Source organism: Cyanistes caeruleus, chromosome 2 (genome assembly GCF_971803275.1).
Source record: "Cyanistes caeruleus chromosome 2, bCyaCae1.hap1.1, whole genome shotgun sequence".
NCBI lineage: Eukaryota > Metazoa > Chordata > Aves > Passeriformes > Paridae > Cyanistes > Cyanistes caeruleus.
This window is the reverse complement of record NC_141702.1, coordinates 36,820,388-36,843,273: the sequence shown is the minus strand read 5'-3', so window position 1 is coordinate 36,843,273 and position 22,886 is coordinate 36,820,388. Positions and strand designations below refer to the sequence as shown.

The 22,886-nt window shown below is 45.5% G+C and overlaps 1 protein-coding gene across 3 annotated transcripts in view; it reads left to right on the top strand.

Annotated features, from left to right (window-relative positions):
* Positions 1-1,353: 1,353 nt before the first annotated feature.
* The window catches only part of BACH2 (BACH transcriptional regulator 2), a 181,739-nt gene continuing 160,206 nt past the window's right edge, over positions 1,354-22,886 (top strand). For 2 of the 3 annotated variants that reach the window (XM_086876544.1, XM_086876543.1), the window contains exon 1: positions 2,250-2,821. The gene's annotated coding sequence lies outside the window, so the exon portion shown is untranslated. Of the gene's footprint in view, positions 1,603-2,249; positions 2,822-22,886 lie in introns of those variants that run through there. The other variant, XM_086876545.1, reaches the window with a different exon arrangement.

Genomic DNA, 22,886 nt, shown 5'->3' with positions numbered 1-22,886 from the left:
ACTGCAAATTTTACCACAGCATAGACGGAATAATAAAACCCAGAATGGACATTTTCACATTACTTTTCCTTTTAGCCAAATAGTAGCATTCATTTTAAAACATCAGCCAGTAAGATAAATGGCAATTATTGTGCTGTGGGCAGAGCATACACGGCGTGCTTTGTTGAGTTTTCAGTTTGGACAGCTTTGACTACCTGGAGCCATATCTCCTGTAGCGTGCTGTAAATAACAGAATACGTGCACTTTGAGTGCAGTGGCATAACGGGCACGTAGCATGCTAACTAAAGCATTACAAATGCTGCAAGTCTTATTTTTATCTCTCTGTCCTTCTCATTATAGTATTTTTATCTCTCATGCCAATACAAAATTATTTTTGTGTGTCAGGGAAAAACAAGGCAACACGAAGACTCAGTCCTACTAGTGTATAAACATGATGAGTCTCCTTACAGCCCGTGGGACTTTTTGCGTGCTTAACACCATATATGTCTGCAGAACCAGAACCTAAATGGCACTGGTGAGCAAGGCTTTATATGAACATTACTTGGAAAGGGAAAGTGACGTTTATGAGTCAAAATCTCCAGCGGGGTGCTATTCTGCAGTCACATGTAGCTAGGAAAAGTAGAGGCAAAGCGCTATAAGGAACTAAAGGCTTTACACGAGTGGACAATAGCGCATAATGCGAACTGGGGAGAATCGTATTTTTGAAAAGTGAATATATGCTTGCTTGCCCTGACACACAAAGAGTTGAATCTAGGCTGACAACATAGTTTTCTGTACTTAAGCAGACTTCGAAAATGCATGTAGCTGCTGCAATTTCAGAAGATATCACTGAGAAAACTTCACAGGAATGTCTCCTCTCTAAAAAATACAGAAAACACAGTATATCATCTGGCTGTAGTGAAAGGGGGAAACAGAGGATGAAAATGTACAATGAAAACTGACAAACGCAGAAAAAATAACAAACATGCACATGTTAATTACTGAACGTGCTTTTGTTAGCAGTAGGTCACCATCATTCTTTATTGACGTTTACTGCAACTGCAATTCCTTTTTCAAAACCATTGACCCAGGAAAATGTAACCCTCTAGTTATCCAACGCCCTTTAATTAGAGATGTCTCCAGAGATAATCTCACTCACGGCCCCTATTGTGAATCATTTATTCTCCAACTTTCCTTTTTATCAGCTGTCTTTCATCTTTATGTTTTTCTGTCCGAGCCCGGCTGAGTAACTCGGGCTTGCAGGATGCAGCTTATTCATTTACCCGTTCCCTTACATGCATTTCATGTCCATTGACATTTGGGGGTCTCGCTCAGAAGTCCTGGCTGCCGGCACCAGGATAATTTGCAGGAGTCACAGCTTTCCACTTGGCAAAAGGAACCATGGCGCCAAGCCTCGGGGTGGGAAAAGGGCTCGGATTCAGGCGCTTCACACACACAGGGAAACACACACACACACACCCGAGAGGAGGCGAAGAACAATCAGCGCTCCCGCGTCGGGATTGCCGGGGTTTTGTTTTTGTTTTCAGTCCCGGGAGCGCTCACCTCCCCGTGCGATGCTCAGCACGCCTGACTCATGACTGCTGGGCGCTTGCGGTCGGCACTGTAAGTAGGATGAGGTTTCTCCGGGGGGGGGCGGAACGCGCAAAATAACGCAGGCATCAACACCGAGGCGGCCCCGCTGAAAGCCAGGGGTGACCGGGATGGGTGTTCTTTGCCCTGCCCGTCACACCCTGCCCATCGCACCCTGACCAGCGCCTCCCCACCGCCGCAGCAGAGCCCCCTCGGGCCGCCCCCACCACCATGGCGGCCCCTCCCGGCGGACTACGGCTCCCAGAGCCCCCCGCGGCCGCCGGCGCGGGGTCCGGTGGCACGCGCGCACGCACGCACGCACCCCCTCTCGCACACATACACACACACACACACACATACAGAGCCGCGGGAGGGAGGGAGCGAGCGAACCCGCGCCGCGCATGCGCCGGCCGCTCGCGGAGGGGCGGGGCGGGCGGAGCGCCGGCGGCGCCGCCGCTATTCGCGGAGCGGCCGTACGCCGCTCCCCTCGCGTAGGGGCCGCGGCGGGCGTAGGCGCGGTGGCGGGCGCTGCGCCGTCGGCGTAGCGTTGTTGTGAATGGAGCGCGCGGCGGGGCGGGGAGGGTGACGTCAGCCTGCGAATGTCAACAATGTAGCGATTGAGGGGCGGGGGCGGCGCTGGGCCGGGGCGCGGGAGGCGGCGGCGGCGGCGGGCGGGCGGCAGAGCCGGGCAGCAGCAGCGGCCGCGGCAGCAGCAGCACAGCAGCGCCGCCTTCTCTCCTCCGCCTCCACCGGCCGGGCTGCCACCGCCGCCGGCCCCGGGTGCCGCTCCGGCAGCGACACAGCCGCCGCGGTGCTGCTCCCCCTCCCCCCCGCCGCCCGCCCTCTCTCCACCCGCCCTCCCTCCGCTGCGGCTTTCTCTCCTCCTCCGGCCCCCCTGCCAGCCCTCCCCTCCTTCCCTCCCTTCCCCCTTTATTTTTCTCCGCAAGACTTTGGCTCTGGAAACAGCTGGTTCAAAGCAATCGCCATGTGATGATCGTCTGGGTCGGGTTTTTTTTTTTTCATTTGGGGGGGGGAGGGTGCAGGTTTCTGACCGCAGAGAAATACTAATAAGAATTTCCGAAACAACAGCAGCAGCAACAACAAGAGCAACCTCCCCCTTCCCCAAACCTCCTCAGCCGTAACAGCCCCCCCCCCCAGCCCCGGGCCCGCTCCACCCCGCCCCGCTGCCTCCCCCACCTCCCGCCCAGGCTGCAGCGAGAGGGGCGACCCCCGAAAGTTGCGCGGAGGCGAGGTGAGTGCGCCTGTTCCGCGGCTCGGCAGCCCCGCCGGGGAAGGGGAACGGGCGGGGGGGGGGGGGCGAAGTTTGGGGGGAGGCTGGCCGTGCGGGGGGGGGGGGGGCGCAGTGTGGTTTCTCCCCTCCTTCTCCTCCTCCTCCTCCTCCTCCTCCCAGGCACAGCAGCTGTTGCGCGGGGTCAGGCGGGGGGCTGCACCCCCGCCCCCGGAGCTCCGCGGGCTGTGCAGGCGCGCTTAGCGCTTATTCCTTCAAGTGGGAAATACGCGCGTTGCGTAACGGGGAGTGCGCGTGTGTCCGCGCGCGCTCTCCCCTGCGCGCGGCCGCCAGCCCCGGGCAGCCCCGGCCCCCGCCGCCGACACCTGCAGCCTCCCGGGGCAGGCGGGCAGCGCGTCCCGCCGCGCCCCCCGCCACCCCCGCTCCCCTCCCTTCGGGCAGGGATGCCAACTCCGGTAACAGTTTCTGGGGCTCACGAAGGCGCGGCGTGCGCGCACGGCAGCGCTCCGCGGAGACGCTGGCTGTCATGAAAGAAGCTAAGTGTGAAACCGTGCCTCTCCTTTTGTGGAGCGGGCTATTTTGGTCGTGCAGCGGGTGTCTTGCTTAAATCGCTTCGGTTGCCGTGAGATCATTGTGCCCTTGTTATTGAAGCTCCGGAGTAAACCCCGGGTTTCAGTCTTCAATAATAAACGTGAGGCAGGGACGACATCTGATTCGAAATACTCCTTAAGATGTTGGAAAGATTGGGAAATTACAGCGTTCCTGTTTGCTCTAGTTGAAGCCGTGTCAGTGTTTTCGTGATGAAAGCCCGTTTTCAGAGACTTTGGAACTATCGCTAAACTTGTGCATATTTTAATTTTTTTTTTCTTCTGAGGCTCTGAACGCAAGTTGGGGTTTTTTTTTGAGCCGGGAGTTGTCTGTGATTCTGCTGTAGCTGGTGGAATGCTCTGCAGTTTGGGGAGGGTGTGATGTCTGGGTAAATTGACTTTTTCAGGTATGTAAATACTGAAATTTGAGATAATTGCTGCGATGAGATGGGCAAAATAAAACGATACGGTGGTGTGTTAGGCTTTTGCTGCGACAGCCCCATAGACAACAGCTTTAAACCACTGTTCTAGGAGCTTTACGTCTGACAAATGGAAATAAAATTCCACTTCACATGTGGGCTTGCTCTTTTAAAAGCCTTGTTGCCTTTTGTGTCCACCCGCCTGCCCCCTGTCACTGGGATCTGGGCAGCTGTGCAGCGAAATGGATCGGCGTTGTACTTCCCTGCCGTGTACTGAACCTGAGATTTCAGCATTGCTTTTCACATTTGACCCTGCAGCTTCAAAGGCTGCTATGAAGGTGCTCTGCAAGGAATGGAAGGAAGCCGTGACTAATTGGAAAAGTAGAGAACTGAAAAATCAGGATCACAGGTCTAGTTTTCTTGTTGGTTTCCTCCGTAACGCTGGGCAAACCACTCAAACAGATGTACACCAGTACACAGCTGCCAAGCGGGCAAGGAATGTCCCTAGTGATTTTGGAGATAGGGTGGTTCTCAAGATATTTAGGGTTCTTTTGCAGAAATGCTTCACAGAAGCAAAGTGTGCATTTCTGGGCAATGCTGGGCAAATCTGCTGTGAGACTTGAGGTTAAACAGCTACAATTTTTTTAAACTTTTACCATTGTGGAGAGTAGATGGGGAAGATGCACACAGTGAATAGATGACTGATGCACATGCTGACAGATCCTGAGTTGTTAATCAACAGCAATTGTTTATGCTCAGGTATCTCACACTGGGAAACAGTTCTAGGACAGGTACTCCTAGTCTTTTTCTGACCCAAAGGCACATCTGGAACATCTGTTGGTGGTAATGTGCATGCTGGCAGATTGCTCTGGTGATGTAGGTGGGATGCCTTCCTCTCTTTTCCCGTTGGCTTTCAGTCATTCATTTTGTAGCAAGAAAACATTGGCTGTTTGCTCTTTCGGGTTGGGCAGGAAGGGAAGTTAGGCATAAAACTTGAGTTTACAAGGAGATTTTGGTAAGTCTTTGATATTGTAGAAGTCTTCAGATACTCATTGAAATAATAAAATCTCCATAATATATAGCAATCTTACATATTTCTTTCTGCAAGTGCATAATAAAAGACAAAGAGACCTGAAAATAAACCCTGTATAGATGATGTGTAGTGTGGGATATGTGACAGAAGTTGCTTGCCTTTGCTTATTTTAAAACTTTCATTGCTTGATTTTTCAGTCTGAAGTGCCATTGTTTTCTTAGTGAGCTGCAGTATGTTTGCCAATTATTTCTTTCTTCTTTCAGGTTTTCTCTAAAGGTGTAGTGGAAAAAAAAAAGAGTTTTTTTTTTTTAAAGAATAGAAAGAAATGTTTTGTCATTGTGAGCGTGTCACATTCTTTTTGGGTAGGGCTTCACATACGCACGGATAAAGAGGAGACTTCTCAAACCATAGCAAAGAGGGCTTTATGGCACTAAGCTGAAAAATGAGATGGGTAACATTAATATATGTGAAGTAATCTTTTCAGTAGTAATGACATTTTTATGTAATAAACAGTTGGTAAAATTGAATAGCATGTATTGTGTGACATGAACAGAGTCTCTCGTGGTTTTAATTTAGGTGGTATGAACATGGTTTATATATTCAAATCAAAATGTGTATGCCTTTTTACTCAAAGGAATACTTTCTGAATGGCTTCTTAGTTTACATTAAGAATGTTCCTGCAGTGTTGAGCAGGTCTGACTTAGATTTGAAGGCATGCATGCTTCTTTCACCTCTGGGTCTGAATTTCCAGCTCAGTTCATTTTGGGTGTGATGCTTGTATATAAGGGCTTTCTGAGTTGAGCTGTTAGGGAAAATACACTAATCATTCCATTGATGTGCTGAAGAAAATTCAGGTTTAAACATCATGGTTTCTCTGCGTTACTCCTGCTGCTTTCAGTGTTCCTGCGGACTACAGATGCTTTAAGAGAACGTGTAAAGAGTGTTGTTCTGATACTGCAGTTCTTTACTGATATTTGAGCAGGTGCCCAAATGATTTTGTTGTAGTAGATGAATGGGCAGTAGAGTTCTACTCCCAGTAACTCCCGCAGGATTTCCGGAACAGTGCTCAAAGTACTCATTCAGGTTGTTACAAAAAACGGTCATCATTCCTTTAAATTCCTCCAAAAGATACTAACTGTGGCAGCTGTCTGAATATTACACATTTATTTGAAGCTTGCATCAAGAAGATGTAAAATGTATTAATATAGCCAGCTGAGTTGCAATGTGCTCATCTTGCTTTTTAGATAGGCAGAAACATCTTTGTAGTGGGTTGAAAAGAGCACCTCATACCATGCCACTCTTAGACTGTGAATTACAATTTTAAAGCAGCCAAGCAGAGGAATGTATACAAATGCTGCCTCTGTGACCAGTGATGGACTTGCATCTTCTGAGTCACTAGAACTAATGATCAAAGAGCAACCACATGTTCAGAACAGGGAGATAAAAAAGAACGAGGGAATAAGTTCAGGAAAGCCCTTATGCTAAAAGTTTACATGTGTGGCAGAACTTTGATCTGTCAAAAATTGGGCTCAGAAGACTCCTCTGCTCGATTGTATTGATCTTCATGCAGAAGGAGCCGCAGCAACAATCTGAAGAACACCACCTGTGCTGCACTGGCATCCCAGCAGATCAATAGATGTGTCCCTAGCTTGAAAAAGACTGTCTGTAAAAGCAGCTAATACAGTGGGGGCTGAACTGCAGCTCCTGTGTGGGTGAGGGGGCCTCCAGGCACGCAACCCCCTCTGTGTGTAACATCTCAGCCCTTCCTGACTTCTGTGTCTGCTCCCCCTTTGCTGTTTACGCCTGCTGGTGCAGACCTGCCAGCTGGGACATTTCAGATTCAGTGCCTCAAAGGAAAGGGAGAAGGAGGAGGTGGTGCAGGTGGTGGTTGCAGGGGCAATGGACACGGGGACCTGAGTTGTGCCTTTTGCTTCTTTTCGGTTGGAAAGGTGACCGAAAATGGTCAGATCCTCCCAAATTTATTCCTAAGACCTATAATTTGCATACACCTCTCTCTGCTGTCTCAGCTGAACAAGATGTTTGAAAAGCTATTGGGAACAAAAAAACATGGCAATTTCCAGTTTGTCCCTAGTAGGAGGTGAAATACACACCTGAAGCTTTTTCTTTATTATTTTTTTTTTTTTTTTTCCCTCCTGAGTGTTGAAAACAGTCAGCTGGCTGTAGATGGGGTTTGGTGCTCAGGTTCAGAAGGAGTCCCCCACTAAGAAAAACAGGAACTGTTCACTGCCTGTCACCACGCAGGGCTTCTGGGCTGTGGAGCAGCAATTTTGTTTTTTGAAAAGAGGAAAAGCAGCTTAAATAAACAAAATGACCCTTGAGACTTAATCACAGCTACTTATTATAGCTGACATTCACTGAGGGCCTTTTTTTTTTTTTTTTTTTTTATTCTTCTTCGTCTTCTTTCTTTAGCGATCGTTTTAAAATTTAAACCTGAACTAGGAAAACAGGAACTGTAGGTGTGGAGGTGTTTCTTCACCCCGATTTGCATGCAGGCTGTTTTTTATTTAGCGGGTAGGTGTGTTCGGTGTGTGTGAGAGCAATTGAAGATGTCAGCAGTTTCCTACGAGCCGCTCTTGCTGACTCACGTGTCTGCTGCAGCTTGGAGCTACCCTGGCTATAAACTATCCACAATAGGAGGCGCGGGCACACACAGACCGGCAGTGCCGAGCCCGCTGTTCAAAGGTTATTTTCGGTTCTCCGGTCACTGCTTTGCTGTGGTTTTCTTCCCCAGCAACATCAAAACACCCTGTCGTTTTGCCAGGCTGCCATTCCTCTAGGTGCGGAGGGTGAAGTGGAAGTTCATTGTGCTGCCGCAGAGGTTGCGCTCCAAGTGCACGCTGATGCTACGGATCAGCAAGCTGAACCTCTGGGGTTTAGGTGTCTTTTGTTGGTGTTGGGTATTTTTGTTTGTTCGTTTACATAGGGTTTGTTTAATTTTGTTGTTTTCTTGTTTGGTGACAGGGGTGTTGCCAAAAAATCCCCCTGAGCATCGTTCCAAATTTGAGTATGGCAAGTCTAGCCTATGAGTTGTGTTTTCCCTTTCCAAATGCAAGCTGTGCTGTGGAGTCTCCTACCCTCCACTCCTTTTTATGGCATAAATCTTCTTTAAAGCCAGCAAGGAATTATGATTAAACTTGAAAAAAAACTGGTTTTAGCTGTCTTTAATTTTCAAAATTTTGCTATTTCTTAGTCTCGTTTTTACCTCCTGTGTGGCAATATCACTGGCTGCTAGCATGAAAGGATTCCTTCATCTGCTCACACTCTTGTACAACTGCTTCTTTATTTACAGACTCTATTCTGATTACTCATAAGGATTCTAAAATGATAGCTGCTGCTGACTGATGATTTTTAACTGATCTTGTTGTGGTTTTTGGTTTTTGTTTTTGTTTTTTTTTTTCCTTCCCTCCTTTCTTCTTTCTTTCTTAGCTGATCACAAAAGCCTTTGCAGAAGTGGAGTGAATTAGCCATCTGCAGTTCTGGATTTACTGTGAGGGAGTTTAGACTCATAGTTGTCTTTTTTTGATTTATTTTTTTTCTTCTTGTGGAATGGGGTGAAAAATAAGCGGTCTTTGAAAGTGTGATAAATAAAATCAGCTGCTGTAGAGCAGGGTTTTATAACAAGGTGAGTTCATGTCACTCGTTTTGTTTTTAGTCAGCTACTTCGACCAGTAATTAATAGAAAACCACACTGAGAGCTTTATAGCACATGAAGAAAATGGGTGTTCTTGGTTTCCGCCAATACAAATGACTCATCAGTATCAGTAGGGTTTCTACTTCTAATAATAAAACTGTGGAAGACCTTTAAAACGTGTGGTTTTGGCCCCTACTCTTAGTGAAAGGTTGGAAAATATTACTTTGAGATTTTCTCTTTTTTAACTTATGGAAGATTTAGTGATTTGCTATGCAGCAGTGAAAGATCTTGTGCCCTTCAAAGAAAACCTACTCATACCACTGTTTGCAGTGCAAAAGTCTTCCCCTTTCCTGTCTTCTTCTCAGTGTTTTGCATTTCACCATAGAGTATTGCCAATCCTTAGCCTCGATGTCAGAGATGTGCATCTGGAAAATATAATGTATTTATGTCGACTGGGGGAAGACTTGGCACGCTACCTCATCTTGCTGAACTGCTGTTCTCCACCTCTTTTCCAATCTGGTGAAGAGAGGGACAGACAGTAAGACTGCGGAGTGACCTACATTGCTGTTTCAGCTTGGGGTCAGAGGATCTGGAGAGGAAAGTAAACAGAAAATATTAGTTGAAACATGGATTGTACAACTGTAGGATGTGTCTGTCACTACCTGGAAGGAAGCACACTTCCAGTACTAAAAGTGATGCTGAAAAAAGTGCAAATCAGAAAGTGATCTGTTAAATGGTTTTATTTTTCTCTCTCTCTTGAAAAGTAATAGTTTTCAAATCCTTTTAGCTCTTTGCCTTTTTGTAAAGATTCTGCGCTGCGTTCAATGCAGTCAAGCAACCTCTAGCACATTCAGCTTTTTGTTTGAAAGTGTGTCTTGTAGAACGTGAGGTTATTTTGTTTTCATGTAAACAGAGCATGCCCTTCATGGTGTTATAATATATCAAAATTTAATTCTTTTATTCAAGGTGTGGTACTTTGAATGGTAGTTCAATCAGTGTCTCCTGATCTGCTGCATTAATATTTAGTGTTGCTATCTGTTGCCTGCGTTGTTACAAGGTTTAAAGGCTATACATGAGGCAGAGCTAGTATTTTCTTCCCTGTTGGAGTGAGAATTCCCATGTTTATGAAGCCTCCATATTTATGTTTTCTGTTGCTGCAATACTTATAGTAGAAAGTTATTCCTTATAAGGATGTGATGGTTCTTTTGTTTCTTCTTATTCTATTTTAAAAGAAGAATGTGTTTTTAACAAAATCCAATCAGAAAATCTAGGTTTATCCCAGCTTCCTCATTTTCAGGGAGCATCTTTTACCACTAAATGTTTATATATCTTAATGTAGTTGTTTTGGGTTGTGCTGAAATACCTTGGACGTGTTTGTCAGTTTCTTGTGTAACCAGACTGTGATGGAGAATCTTTGTCTTGTAGCCACTTACTGGGAGAAGTACACTAAAAATAGAGGTGCAGAAGCCTGTGGAAATAAAACTTTGCAACATGTGGAAATCCAATTGTTTGTTACATGGCAACAATAAGACAGGTTTTATTATTTTCAGATGGATATAGCATAAAAGGCCAAATTCCAACTCAAGGGATTTATTTAGGGACAACTCTTACTGAAGTTCACAGAAGAAAAATTGGTTAAGACTGCAAAATAAGGTGTCAGTGGTCATTTAGAGTTCAAGAGGACATAGATTCAGCACTCTGAGTTTGTCGTGTCATGCCAAGTATCAGAAGTATCGTGAAGGCTGGATCATGACGAATTAATAACATCTAAATCTCATTCCTGTTTTGAGCTCTTGACTCAGAAATGGGATTTGTGTCTAAAATCACTGAGGGCTGGACCTGTGAAGGGCAGCTGACAGTGTGGCTGCCAAATTTGGGGCTGTGATTCTGCTCAGCATCTCCTCTCCTTACCTTTACTTGCCCTCGAACCTGTCTCATCCCACAGTGGGCCAGCCCTGAGAATGAAATGGGCAAGAAATTACTCAGTCTATGTGTAGGGTTAGTTTTGTGCATGTTAAGTTTGCTATGGAGTCTGTCAAGAACCTGGATAATGCCTCAAATTAAACCAAAAATTTTCAGAAGGCTTAGTGCTGGCCATGGGACATCTGGTCCCCAAAGTGCACTGACCGTCACTGCATCATGCCCCATCTCCTAAAGGTTGTTCTGGTCTTGCTCTGGCAATGTGGTGGCTCTTCAGAAAACCAGTAGCAGCCTATGCCTAGCCTAACCTGTAGCTTAGCAGTAGGAATTTGCTTTCTGGGGCATGAGAGATTTGGGGTATTTATTTCCAGCTTGTGTCTGCAACAGGCAATTGAAAAAAAAAGTTAGAGGAAAGCAGAACTCAATCAAATGAGTCTTCAGTGTTAACAAAATGCAGAAGTACTATCTCCTGTAAATACTCAAATAACTGAAAGAGGGTAGGTTTAAATTAGATATTGGAAAGAAATACTTTACTGTAAGGATGGTGAGGCGCTGGAACAGGCTGTCCAGAGAAGCTGTAGATTCCCCAAACTTGGGAATGTTCAAGACCAAGTTGGATGGAACTTAAAGCAACCTGGTCCACTGGAGGCATCCCTACTCATGACAGGGGGTTTGGAACTAGATGATCTGGAAGGTCCTTCCAACCCAAACTATTCTGTGATTCTGTAACTATTCTAATTCCTACCTGATTCTGGCTTCTGGCCTCACGCACCCTAGCCATGTCACTGATCCCCCAGATGGGATGAGCTCTTCATAATTTTAAGTCTGTTACATGCGAAGAGATGAGCAGATCTGGTGACTGTGGAGAAGTTTTTGAACCATGTGGCTGCATTCCTAAACCCTCGGGTCTTCTCACAACCTTTTATCACTCTGGGGATGATGGCAAGCAATGTTGAGTAACAGGTTCAGCAGATGACCTGAGTGACTTGTATTTACTCGGGTGAGGGAGGGAGTCTAACTTTGTCCTCCAAAATGAGAGGATGAAACTGAGGGCCTTGTGCCACCGGGTGGGAGCAGGAGGTCCTGCTTGGCCATGTGCTTGTTGTGCTTTGCCGAGCTGATTCAGCTTTTCGACCTAGTACATGCCAATTTACCATTTTCTTAACCCTGGCTAATTTTCCCAGGCAATTTGATGAGTAAGACCACAAGTCCAAAGAGCAGCAGAGCTAACGTGGGAAAGACAAGGGGGAGCAGTAGATGTGCAGGTTGCTGCGGGGCAAACCCAGATCTTCCAGATTTGCTGTCCATAGTTGCACCCCACTGGGCTGCTGGAGCTGGGCAGCAGTTTCTTGGGAGGGAGATGACACTGCTGCCCCTTTCCTGTGTTCTTGAGCAGCACCCCGTGATAATTTTCTGCAAAGCTGAATGTTGGCCGTTGTGCATTAGGCAAACTTTTCACCAGAACCTGAGCAGCAAAAATGAAAATGTCAGGAATCTTTTGGTTAGGTCCTCTTCTTGAGCTGGGAAACCTAAATTCTGCTTCAGGTATCTGCTGTGCCTGAGGCACTTTTGTATGTGGAACCTGTACCCTGCCAAGTGTTTGTGACTCAACTCAGTAATTTAACTTCATTTCCAATCCCTTAATTTGTTCCTGTAACATATTAAATGTGTACCAAGGGAAAGTGTGGAGCAGAGCTCTTACAGAAATCCAAATTAAGTGATGCTGTGAAGTAATCATGAGTAAGCTAACCCCAATGTAAAACTCATGGTAAATTATGAAATGTATGCATAGCTTGTGATAGCTGGAAATTCATGGGCAAATTTAAACAGTGTGCAAGGAAATTTTTTTGTTTGTTTTTTTCCCCTTCTTGGTCCTCTTCATTTGTCTTATTATTAGACTAAAAGTAGAGTCAGTGATTCATTCAGTAATCTCTTGGACAGTTAGTCATCTGCCAATTTGTGTTAACTTTCCACTTTGTTCAGAAAGTGAGTAATGCTTAATGCACCAACCATCAAATTCCAAGCTTAAAAAGCTGTGAGTATCATTCAGATCATCTCCAAACTTCTTCTAAAATTTTTTTACCATTTTGTAAGATCAAAGTAAGGTCTGGCATGCAGTATTATACAGCTAGAGTCCAGTTGTTTTGTCTAGCCCCAGTTACTAAAGCGAAACACAAGGTTGCAAATGCAGTGCGCAAGTACAAGCAGCCCCCATGTTATTTAGCCAGTAATTCTTCCTGTTTTTCTTCCCAAATACTATCTCAAGGGGTAAATACTGCCTCCACAGTTCTTTTTCCCTCCCCAGATTGCCACGGCTTGTTAATTTCTATTGTTTCCTACCTCAACAAATTGTGATGCTATCAAGGCTAATTTAGTGAAAATAGCTTGCAAGGAAAGTAGTAATTTGTATTAGCTGCCTGCTACAAATATTTCTGGTGCTTTTCATGATGAGTTTTGGTAGAGAGAAAAAAAAATACTGTGCTGTTGAAGTGTTACCTGTATAGAACTTACAGCTATAAAGTCTTTCTATAGCAGTGGGGTAGATATTTTGATCTCAAAGTGATGCCAGTTATTTCTGAAGATGAGCACAGTACTTGATTGAATCACTTGAGAATTTAACTACTTTTTTCTTTCTTAGGGAAACTGGAGTAGCGTAAAGAGCAACAAGGTCAGTAATGTCATAGGAGAACTTTGTAGGACCAAAATCTTTACTGTCTGCTCTAAAACAACATGAAATAGCTGACTACTACACACAGCAGCAAAGGAATTCAAAGTGCAGGTGAGACTTGAGTGCTCTGGAGATGGTGTGCATGGGCAGGAGGGTAGGGCAAGGTGGCAGTGGTAAACATGAATTCCAGAAGTGGTTTGCTTTGCCCCACACTTTTCCTTGTTCTTTTCCCAAGTGCCTCTTGTGCTCCCTCAATACTTGCAATCTATTTCTTGCAGTGAGGTTGTCTTCTCTATGATTGTCCTTCGGTACAGGTAGTTTTAGGGGCTTCCTGGTGCCACAGTTCTGTAAATAAGCAATGCAAAAGCTGGTAGAGAGGAAATAATAATCTGATTATAGGGTCTGTAGTCTGCAGCATGATGGGGCCATAGCAAAGTTCTGTTGTGCTTCTATTGTGCTCTGTTGTCAGAATAAAAACATGATTTGGTCCTGCGGAAGAGGTAGAAAAACATCCATTTTCCCAGACTGGATTCCTAGAATCCAATTCCATTCCATGTAAATACTGAAAATATCCCAGTAACTATGTTCCAATGTGAAGAACAAGGGCTTCTGAAAGGTTTTCCCTTCCAGTCTTACTTTGCACTTCAGCAAGTTTCGATACTTTGGTGAAGTTTTGGACAAACAGCCATACCAGGGATGCTTATTTGAACACCAGCCTTTGGGATTTGCCCCTCCTGGTTACCTGCACATTTTCCAGCATCAGCAGTGTTAGTTAGTGCACGCCCCCCGCCCTGGCCCCACCCCAGAACGTCTGTGCCCACGCTAGCACTGCTTGCATATTTCTGATTTAAACCTTCAGACCATTGTGAAGAAGCTCCTTGTTAGTTTTGGGGTGAAGGTGGGGCTGGGCAGGCAGAGAAGAGCAAAGGCTGAGGTTGGTGTTGCAGCTCCCAGTGAGTGGTGCACGCTGTGCATGTGTGACTCAAGCAATGGCTGATTCACCACCTGAAGGTGGTTTGGGACTTGCTTGGTGGTTTTTTGTTTGTTTCTTTAAAGCAGTAGTCCGCCCAGAGGTGAGAATTAGTGCCCTTTTGTTGGACTGGGAGTAAACCAGAATTGTGAGAAATGTCTTTGCTCCCAGCCTTTTGCTTCAGATGTCCAGCAGCCATCTGGGCAGCAGACTTGGAGCACTGAACTGATGTTGGAGGAGATGGGCATCTGGCTTTCATGGGACTGTGCAGGGTTTGAGGGATAGCTTAATTACAGGATTTGGCACTTCAGGTTGCCAGTCACCTGGATGGGGTGAAAAGGCTGCAGGATTTACAGCTGTGCTTGGTGACACCTGGCACAGCTGCTTTCTTTGTCTAGCCAGAGATGGTGGAGTGAAGGAGGGATGACCAGGTGCCTGAGACCTTGTATGTGTTGAAACCCAGATAAGGGCAATCTTGATTGTTGCAAAAAAATTGTATTCAGGGCATTTTTATCTGAGAAAATATATATATGTATTTATTTATGTGGTTTTGTCCCCTGCCTACCTCCATTTGTTACCTGACTGTAAAGTTTAGGCTGTTCCCAGGGAGATGGGCACCTGTTGCCATCATCCTGTGCAGAGTGGTGCCTGAGGAGGCGCAGCCAGTGAGGGATCTCCCGGGTATTTATGGAGGGGTGTCTCCTGCCCCGGCTCGCTCTGCAGGTGTGCTGTGCAGTCGGTTAGAGAAACCGCGAGTTGAAGGGTTCGCTGGGGTGAAACAGTTTACAGATAGCTTTTCAGTGTTTGTTTTTATTTTTAACTCTCTCCCCACCCATGGGTCCCTCCTCCAGTGTATCAGCAGAGATGAAATGGCTCAAAGAGAGAAGATCGTTGTTGTAGAATAGGCAAAGCACCCCAAGAGTTTCCAGAGGACCTTTGGAAAATGAGTTGCTTTCCCTGCATATTTTTTCTGCTCCTGTCTTCTTTGAGATTTACAAGGATAAAACTTCTTTCTCTGTGGCTGCTGGATTTTTCAGGGGAGTGGGGATGTCACGTGATTTTACTTTTTTTCCCCCTCAGTTTGATATTTTCTTTTTCCTTTCCCTTAATGACTGACCACTGATGAAAAGATACCTGTAGCACTGCATTTGAAGCTGGTAGAGGCAGGGTGTCCTTCTGGCACCTGCAAGGAGAGCCCCCAAACCAGGTCATGCTGCCCTGGCACCAGTTCCCAGGTCCCCATGGCCAGGCATCATCTTCAGGCATCTTCTCTTAGGCAGTTGGTGTGTATCCTTTTCGCCCTAATTTTCTGTTATCATGGGGAAGCGATCTCAACCATACAGCCGCATCTGAGCATGGGAGGAAATTTAGACAATTCTCTATTTTATTTTCCTAACCGGTGTTCAATCATTTATGGAAAGTTCTGGTCAAAAGGGTAAAATTTCTTTACTGGGTGTTTAATCTCAAAACCACAGCTCCCTGTACCCAGGACACAACAGTGGTAATGCCATGCTTACAGCCTTTTTCCAGTGCAGTGTAGGTGTGTGTGCGCGGGGAAGAAAGGGTACGAATGCGATGGAGGGGTTCTCTTTTGCTCCTTGGGCCGCTTTTCTGGTTTGCTTTTTAAATTAAGAAATGTGAAAGTGATTCTGGCTTGCTTGCAGACGAGGTTAATCACGGCAGAGAGACCCGACGCTGGTACTGCACGTATGTATTTTCACACATGTGTTGCTGGCAGCGTGCGTACTTTGCGGCTGGCACAGCATAGCTGGAAAGTATGTGGGAGCTTGTCTGCTTCCTCTGAGGCTGCTACAGGTGGTCGGGAGGGTGGAGGAGGAGATGCTGGAGGCAGGCGAGGTACGACACCCGTTTCCTTTGGCGTGTGTGGTGCGCTCCGAGCCGCTGCCTAGCTGGCAGCCAAGCGGCTGCGTGTCGCGCCCGCGGTACTTTGTCTTTGCGCTTGCTGGAGGTTTATGACTAAGGTTGTGGTTTAATATGCCCTTATTCGGTATGCAAAGGGTTTAAAATTATCTAGTGTTGCATTTCTTCTTTTTTCTTTTTTTTTTTTTCCTTCATGGCATTTTCTGCCTTTAGAAGTTTCCGTAATTTTTAGAGGGCAAGAAGCGTAAGCTCATATTTAAAAGAGAAAAGAAAGTTTTCCCTGATTACTCATCAGCTAAAAGTACGCATTTTTGCCTTTCAAGGATCGCTTTTTGAGACTAAATAATTTCATGGCTTGTAAGTATTAAATACCTAATACAAACTCTTGGAGAGCCTTAAAACAAAATAAAAAGGAAGCTTGAGTACCTGGAGTTTGTGAGGAAGCACTTTCTCTGTAGATGAGATGCCTTTCCTCTGTAGCTTTACCTCAGGAAGCTTGGTGTTAACATTTGCAAGTACAGATTTGTTTCCTTGTGATTTCGAAGTCTTTACTCGAGGGCTTGTAATTTTCCTGAACTATTCAGGTGCCTCTAAATGCCTTGAATTTTTGTTGAATGTATTGCATGTGGCTTGTATTCCCTTCCATTTCAGATGAAATGCTATATCCCAACAAGCTACACTGGATAAAACTGCACGTGCTATGTTAGGAAGGAGGTGGAAATAGAAGGGAGCAGACCTACACCTGTGCACCTTGCTTGATGTAACACTTCTTTCTTAGCAGGTTGCGCTACTTTTGTGCCTGTGATTCATTTTTTTTTCTCTTTTTTTTTTTTCCCCCTTCATGTCCTGAACTGCCATGGAGTAGGATATAGTTTATAGTTTACATATTCTTTTTTTTTATGAAGAAAAGTGTGTTTTTCCCATGAAGGTACCTGGAATATTTGGCATCTGCTCCGTTGACAGGAGCTTCAGATGCTTTGCTCCAGGGGAGCTTGAGCAAGTTGAACTGTCAATTGTAGCTACTAGGTATCAGAGGTGCAGAGCAACCTTTCTGATGTTTATGGCACCTCCTACCTCCTTGTCAAACGAGATGGCTACTGCAGGGCCCAACAGTAGCTCTCCTCTGTGTGTTTGACACTTCAGAAAATGTTGATGCACAACCACCGTGGAAGCCTTAAGGCTTGATACGTGTTTTGAAAGGGGGTAAGTGCAGGGTAATCTAATGTTCCACAAAGGTGTAGCAAGATCCGTGAATCATTAGCAAAGTCACGCAGAATTAAACTGATCTAATTTGCGAAAAGGTGCTGAAAGTCTCATGGTAATTTGGCTTTAGCTTATCTCCTGCAGAAAGAGTGGTGATTTGGTGTCTTTTGTATTATTTGTTTTGGACTTCAGGTGGTAATTCTTTGCCATTTGGCATTCTTTCTCGACCTGAAATCCACTTACTGAAATCCATGCATAGATCAGGTGTCCCAAATGTCCCTCCTTGAGCACTGCAAGAGCTCCAGGAGCAGCTCAAGTAGATGGTTCCAGTCCTCCACCAGAGGATTTGCTGCAGAGTGCTACCTGCCAATGCTCCTGGGAGCTCAGTAGAGCCCAATGCAGAATTAACCCAAGTCTGTGCTGCAGGTTGATGGATGGTCCCTGCACCAGTGGACCACTCACACCTCTGGGGTAATACAGTCAGTGGGAATGGCCCCTGAATTGCTCATGTGGGAAAACACATGATTTAAGGGCTGTGTGCAAAAAGGAACAAGATGAGGGAGGTTGAGTTGAAATAGTCATAAATGTTATATGCAGCTGCCAGGCTGGAATCTTTGTATTAGAAAATGAGGGAGAAAAAGGTGCAAAGCCAAGAAGCAGCTGAGGAAAAATCAGGAATTATACAGAGTAAAAATGAGAAGACAGTTGAAGTCCAGTACTCTGTCACACTGGAAAGGGAAACACATAATTAAAACTCCTATGTCAAAATGGATAATGTAGGAACTAAGACCACATACCTGTTTTAATTAGCGGCTTCCTAAGTATCCTCACTTCAAAATTAGCCCCAAAAAGAGCTGCTTGCTTACAGGAAACCATGTTTTCAACTAGAAGGTACAGTAAAAAGACAGGGTGGGGCATAAATGTGCTTTATGGTATAAAAGTCAGTCAAGAGTATGCTGCAGAGCACTGTGAGTTAATCCATAGTACTTTTCTTTTTCAGAATTACTTCAGAAGTTATTGTGCTCTCAAGAAGACCACACCAAGGCTTGAGCAGTTGAAAAAGGCACTTAGCAGTTGCAAGGAGCTTTAACACATTTGACTCCCTGAAACAGTGCAAGCATTAGTTCAGCACATAGAACTTGCACACTGACCAGAGGCACGGCAAATACAGTTCTGGTTTATTTTATTTTTTTAGCAGTCCTGCTGGTAGACATAAATGAAGCAGATTGAGATTTCACCGTGGTTGCAAGCTGTGGTAGAAAAATTAGCACCACACTTTCCAATGGAAGCAGAACAAAAATGTAAAGTCTGCCAATTAAATTGGAAACAGCTCTTAATTTTCCCTCTCCTCCTCCTCCCCCAAAGGATGAATGGCTTACTCTTCTGGATGGAACTTTGTGTAATGACTCATAGTTTTATATGGATTAGTGTGAATATGTAGGTGAGGGAGATGCTTGTATCTGAGAAACTATAGTGTCTGGAAGAAGTGTCCTGGAACATGGAATAAATGAACATTTGATCTGTTTCTTATGATGAATTAATGGAAACATAAATGCAGAATATCTTCCTCCCTTTACTCCCTCTCCTTCCAGATGCATTCACCAGATACAAAGGAGATTTCTGGTGATCAGAGAACATTCCTGTTATGATAACGGAATTAGTCACTTGAGGGCATTTCCCTTGCCCCATCTGAAATACCACATGGACAAGGCACTAGGAGCCAGAACTGTGGCACTGCAGACATGAGCAATGAGCATGCTAAATTCTGTGGGGCCCTTTGTGAGATGGTTATTGTTCTGATAGGTTTCCAGCGAGGAAAGAAAAGCCCTTCCACCTTTTTGCACAGTGCTTCTTTGGTCAGAGGACACTGGTCCATACTTTGCCCAGCATGTGGAGGGAAGAGCATCACTCACATTGCTCTTCTGCTGGCACTGTGGCACACCTTGTGTTAGACTGTGTCACCGCCATTCTTGCTGCTGTAAAGCAATAGATAGGGCAGCCGTATTCCCGTCTGGCTGAGCCAAAATCTCATGGCTCTGCAGTCATGTATAGCTGGCAACTTGAGCTGAAAGTATGGATTCACATGGGGCCTCTCCAGAGGACTGCCAAGTTTTCATCTGAAAGCTCCTGGCTTACCCTCTCCTCTCTGCAGCCATTTACTGTACATCCACTTGCATCAGAATAGCTGTTAAAGGCAGGTCTGGGGAAGTGATTGTCTCCCTGTGCTTGGCGCTGCTGAGGCCACACCTTGACTACTGCGTTTAGTTTTGGGCCCCTCATGACAAGAAGGACTTGTTTGAGCTGCTGAAGTGTGTCCACAGAAAGGCAATGAAGCGGCTCTGAAGTACATGTCTTAGGAGGAGCAGCTGAGGTGGTTCAGCCTGGAGGCTCAGGAAGGACATTATTGCTGTCTGCACCTACTTGGAAGGAGATTGCAGACAGGTGGGGGTCAGTCTGTTCTCCCAAGTAAAAAGCAATAAGACAAGAGGAAATGGCCTCAAATTGCATCAGAGAAGGTGTAGATTGGATATTAGAAAAAAATTTCTTCATGGAAAGGGCTGCTAAGCATTGGAACAGGCTGCCCGAGGCAGTGGTGGGCTCTGTCCCTTGAGGTATTTGAAAGATGTGTGTGTAGTATTTGGAGACATGATTATTTACTGTTGGATTTGTCAGTGCTGGGTTAATGTTTGGGCTTGATCATCTCAGAGGTCTTTCTCAACCTAAGCAATTCCGTGATTCCAGTAAAACCCCTGTCAATTAAATGTTCAGGTTAGAGAAAAATAAAAGACCACTTCCTTCCAAGGTGTTTCAAACTCAGTCATTTAGCCGTGTTTCTCATAACGTAAAGTAAGTAAAAGTAAGGGGTTAGTGTACTGCAGTAGAGAAGATCAAGGAGGTCGAGTCAGAGGAAGATGGATATGTATTGAGCTGGAGTTGCTGCAGGTACACACAGTAGGGTCTCCACCCTCCAGTTTTGTTTACTCTTCTCAGTCTGCAGCAAGGTCATTTGGTCCTCAGCAAAAATGACCTTTCACATAGAGTCTCCATTAATGACAAAAGTGAAAGAGAAAACTGTTCTTACACCCTTATATGACAGTCATTCCTAAAATTGGACCAGTAATGAACTGTCCTTGTTGAGCAGTTTTCCAAAAGTCTGATATAATTGGGTCCTCATTTTTAGATTGTTCACAATAGCTTACTTTAGTTGCAGGGGCCTTGTTTTCACATCTCAAACCCGCAGATGTGTATTGTGCTAGTGTAGCATTGTTACCAGGTAAGAAAATTGGAAATCCTGAGGTCAGTTCTGAGCTCCTGGCTTCTGCTTTCCTCTGGCAATGTGTTGCTCCTCTTCTCTGGGAGGACCCTGGCTGTGGAATCTCCTCAGTTCTCTGCAGGAGAAAACATCAGTTCTCCCTTCAAGCAAGATGCCACGCAAGACTTACCCTCAGGGTGCCACAATACCCTGGGAACATTTTCTGGAGAAGGGGAAATGCATTTACATTAAAAACACACGAACACCACCACCAAAAAGAAGCAGCTGCTTCTCATATAAGTGTGGGGGGGAATCCCACAGTGTCTTCAGAGAAGTAGACTTATTTGGTCATGTGCAGTATCTTAGACCTCCCACCATCACATGTCAAGGAGGGCTGACTTCCATTTTAAAACTAGTACCTGGCATGGAATAGAGTTATACTTTAGTCTTATTGCCTAGAAACCCAAACATGGACACATCCACAATTCATGTTGTTTGGTGTAATTTCTTGAAAAGAGTTTAAAACTCCCAGTGTTTATTTTGGATCCCCAATGCAAGGCACAGGAGGGTATTTTATGATTAATGAGCTTTTCTGCATGTGTTTTTTTGTGCCTCTTGGCATTTAGTAGTCTCAGTGACCTGGCTTTTTACTTCATTTCTGTCTTGTTGGCATGCTTATCAGTAGTCTCTCCTGAGATGCAAGAATCTATCCTCAACCAGCCCCTCTCTCCTTGGCTGCAAGAATCCACTCCGCCACTCCTGTAGCTTTTCTGTCCCATTCCTACCATCACTCATTTTGTTCTCTGCTTTGGTACAAAACAATTCCTGTAACACATAAAGCCATCATCCTCAGCTTGAAAACGGGATCTGCTTAAGATGGGGAGCAGCATTATTCTGGAACTTTTGGCCTAACGGAGAAGAGGTTAATTTGGGTACCAGGAGTCTGGCCACAATACTTACTGCTCAGGGGGGTCAGGTTTGCACCCCAGGCTGGCCCCCAGGCACAGCAGGCTGGTGGTCCCAGTCACTGCAGCTGCTGGGATGGCAATGTAGACCTGTCCCACACTGAAACATTGGCCGTAGGAAAAACTGCCCATCAACCACCTTGCTGTGTCCTCACATGAGAAATGAGTTTTTCCTCTGTGGATCTTTGTGAATTTTATCAATAGAAAAGGGTTTGGCTTAGACATGGGACTGATCATCTAAGACAGTGTGAGGAGCTTCTGACACTGAAGATAAGCAATTTATCCTTTCAGATGGGAACTTTCTCAACTGGTGGCAGGCTGTATATGGCACATCAATCACTGCTTCCCCTGGGGTTTGTCTCTGCAGCTGCAGACCATGTGCTTGTGTATGTTGCATTCACCAAGGAGGTGGGGGTAGCATCTAACCGGCTGTAAATCAGTGAATCACTGTAGGGGAAATGATTTCCCTTGGGCACAGGAATGTTGTGCTGGAGCAGAGGCTGACTTTGGCAGGCCCTCCAGTAGTTCAGGGAACCCATGCTACTACTCTGTGGTGGCTCACCTGGGCTGGAGAAGGGACTCCTGTTTGTCAGGTCCTACTGAATAAGTGCCATGTGCTTTACAGCCATTCTGAAACCATCCATGTCATTTACTCTGCTACTTTGACCAAGGTGTGGAGGGCATGAGCAGGAAATGTGGGGACAGAGGGCTGAAGCACGAGTCTCTTTAGATCAAGAGCAGGGATATGGAGGACTACTGAAAAATAAGGGTACTGCAGGTCAGGCAATAGGTCTTCAGGGACCTGGAGCATGAGAAGAGCATGCTTTTTCTTCTCTGTCAGTAGGACTTAGACTGCCTTTCCTGCCTTTCTCCTACTCAGAGAGTAGACAAAAAAGAAGTCACCTGAACAGCCTGTCAGAAGCCCTGCTTGTTGCTTCTGCCCAGCTGAAGAGGCAGCCATAAGTTATTTTTTTTTTCTTGGCTGTTGATGCGTGAGGGAGTTCAGTTTGTTTTGCTCATATACAGTTAGTCTATCTACATAGTAAATATTTTTTTGTCTTTCTCCAAACCCTGGATACAACACACCTGTGTTTTACAGTGGTAGATATGTGTTGATTTAACTAATTGTCTTAAATGGAGGAAGTCAGCAAGTAGATGGAGGATTTTAATTTCTTTGAAGCCATTCAGGAAAAGCAGCTGGATTTCTATTCTGCATATGTCCTTATTCCATCCCATGCTTGACTAGTTTGGGAAGAACTGTGATGAGCACCTTACATGGTGAATTCTGTCACCTGCATGAGTGGTTGGATGATCATCGCAGAGGCTGCAGAGGAAAGTGTGCCTGAGTGTCTGGGGCAGAGAAAGCGGCCCAACTTAATTTTTTGTGGAGGCAGCCTTAGAGGTTTGAAAGAGCTTTTTCTCCATCCTGGTGAATAAGCCAAAAGAGTGAGGCTTTCCAGGTTAGAAGCTGTTGGAAAAAGTTGCTAGCGGACCGCCTTATTCTTTGGGGCAAAGGC